Source organism: Acomys russatus, chromosome 14 (assembly GCF_903995435.1).
Source record: "Acomys russatus chromosome 14, mAcoRus1.1, whole genome shotgun sequence".
Classification (NCBI taxonomy): domain Eukaryota; kingdom Metazoa; phylum Chordata; class Mammalia; order Rodentia; family Muridae; genus Acomys; species Acomys russatus.
In genome coordinates this window covers 9653489-9656178 of record NC_067150.1, presented here as the reverse complement: position 1 = coordinate 9656178, position 2690 = coordinate 9653489, and positions in this window count along the sequence as shown.

Sequence of the window (2690 nt, the reverse complement as noted above, 5' to 3'; positions counted from 1 at the left end):
ATTGCATTGAGTGTGTAAATGGGCTTTTGGTAGAATGGTCATTGTCACAATATTAATTCTACCAATTCATGAGGATGGTATGTCTCCTCAGTTTCTATTGTCTGAAATGAACTATTTAAAAATTAACTTTTCAGGAAGCTCTGTGAAACCCACCACAAGAAAGTTCAGAGTCACTTTGGACATGCAAACTGAGGGCAGCAAACACAGAAGCCTAAGCTGAGCCTGCCTTCACCTCACTTATGACTCAAGAATCTTAGATGCAGCTGCGTGGCTCCCCACATCCTTGGCAGGGAAATCCCAGTGCTTCCAGGGTTTACCACCCTGAGCTGAGAACGTTACACTCCCTTACAGTGCAGTTCTCAAGAAGTAACTTGACCTGATTCTGAACTAATGTACGGTCTTTCCGAAAGCTTATGAAAGCAGAGCAAGATGCCCCTAAAGACTTTAACTTGCTCGTTAGCTAACAAGCCTTTAGGTTCTCTCCAGCATGGCCTCAAGTACCCCAGCTCACCACGGCACTCCTCCTTCTCTCATGGCTTTGTTATCTGTGGGGGACATGCTGTTGTCTGGTTCTTCTCTATCTTCATGTTTTCTACTCTTTTTGATGCTCTCACTGGGGACCACACTCTCACATCGCAGCCACGGTGAACGAGGGATGTTCTTGTATAAAACAGTACTGGGGCTGCGGAGCTAGCTTAGTCAACTGCTGCACAGGCATGAGGACGTGAGTTTGAATCCCCAGCACCCAGGTGAAAACAGGCCCCCTGGTGTAGCCCCTGTGCTGAGGGGCAGGGATGGGGGACACAGGCAGACCCCTGGGATTCCCTAATCCACTAGAGCAGGAAGCCTAGCCAAATCAGTGAGGCCCAGGTCCAATGAGAGATCTTGTCTCAAAAAATAATAATAATAATAATAATAATAGTAAGGTAAAGGGCTGGAGAGATAGCTCAGCCAGCAGAGGCGTTTGCCACCAAGCCTGACAACCTGAGTTTGATCCCTGGTACCCAGAGGAAGAACAAGAAAAACCCCTTCCCAGATCTAGCCAATGGTCAGAATATTCTCCACAGTTGAGTGGAGAGTGTGATATGACTTTCTCACGTACTCTGGTGCCTCACATTTGACCATGTCCCCTGGAGGAGGAGACCTGGTGGCACTCAGAGGAAGGACAGCAGGTTACCAAGAAGAGACTTGATACCCAAGAGAATATACAGGGGGAGGTAATCCCCCTCAGGAACAGTCATAGGGGAGGGGAATAATGGGAAAATGGGCGGGGGGGAGGAATGAGAGGATACAAGGGATGGGATAAACATTGAGATGTAACAAGAATAAATTAATTTAAAAAAAAAAAGGAAAACAAATTCTGAAAGTCCTTGGACCTCCATATGAGTGCTGCATACACACACACACACACACACACACACACACACATACACACACACAAACATACCCCTACCTACCTTATTCTCATAGGCGCATGTTGGAGAAGGCTGATAACATAGTAATTGTTTTTAAACTCTTGCAAATACACTTCAGAGGATATGAACATTCTCTGAGAACAACTCTGGCCTTGAGATGACGTTAGGATGGCCTACTCTTCGAATATGTTGAAGCCAGAGGTCATGTGATCTTTCCTTATCCTGGCTTCTCCACTCTTAATAAAAGATCTCTGAACTGTGCTTCTTCCCACTTGGCATTGGGTAGGTGGAGAGGGCTCTGTGAGATTTCTTTCCACCATGAGAAGGGCTATGGCCAAGCTTTTTATTAGCTTCAAAAGGAAGATGAGTGCCACATGCTTTGAAACTGCAGTGTCCTGCGCACTGCTGTCAGAATCTGTTCCCATGTGGAACGCTTACATAAAACACACAGCCATCACACAGCCTGAAGGCTCCCTGGTCTGGGCATGGGTGGGAAAAATGGAGAAAGAACCTTGTCGTCCAAGAGTAGTTCTTTGGTTTCATCCTGATTTCTAGAATCCTGTGAACCCAACATGCTCTGATTTTTAGTTTGATGTAGGATAGAAGTTTTAGGGCAAGGAGCAGAGTGTGGACAGTGTGGGTGTACATCAAGCTGTGAATAAGCATCAGATTTTCCCCCAGGAGTATTTTTTTCTGATAGGGAAAAAGAATTCCCAAATCCTTGAGGTAAAACAGTTAAGAAAGCAAAAAGCAGAAGAGAAAGACATTGACTGACAGTCTGCCCTCCACCAGGCCATGTTTTGGGCTCTTGTCTGTGGAATGTGTCTTCAAAAGCTCCAAAAACATTACAATCCAAAAAACTGTCCTCTTCTTGGTCCACATCTGCAAGATGCTTAGTATAAGAGCCCTTACCTCACTGTAGTTCACGATTCAGCAAATATCTGTAGAATGCACACACATACTGATATTCACAGCCTTGGGTGTGGATCTGCACTGAAGAGCGCCACTCCCAGTGCACAGTTGCCTGGTATCCACCTGTTTAGATGTGTAGTAAAAGAGCTCTATCTGGCCCTGTGAGTGTGTAAGAGATGGCAGGAGAAAGCAAGGAAGAGTATGAAGGTAACAGTGTGGCCTATTTTCTTCTCTGTGTACGTGTGTGTGTGTTTGTGTGTGTGTGTGTGTGTGTGTGTGTGTGTTCACACGTGTGTATTCATTAAGAAATAAATGCCTCTTCTGGTCTACATACATTGCCTCTTCCCTCACATCACTGCAAGG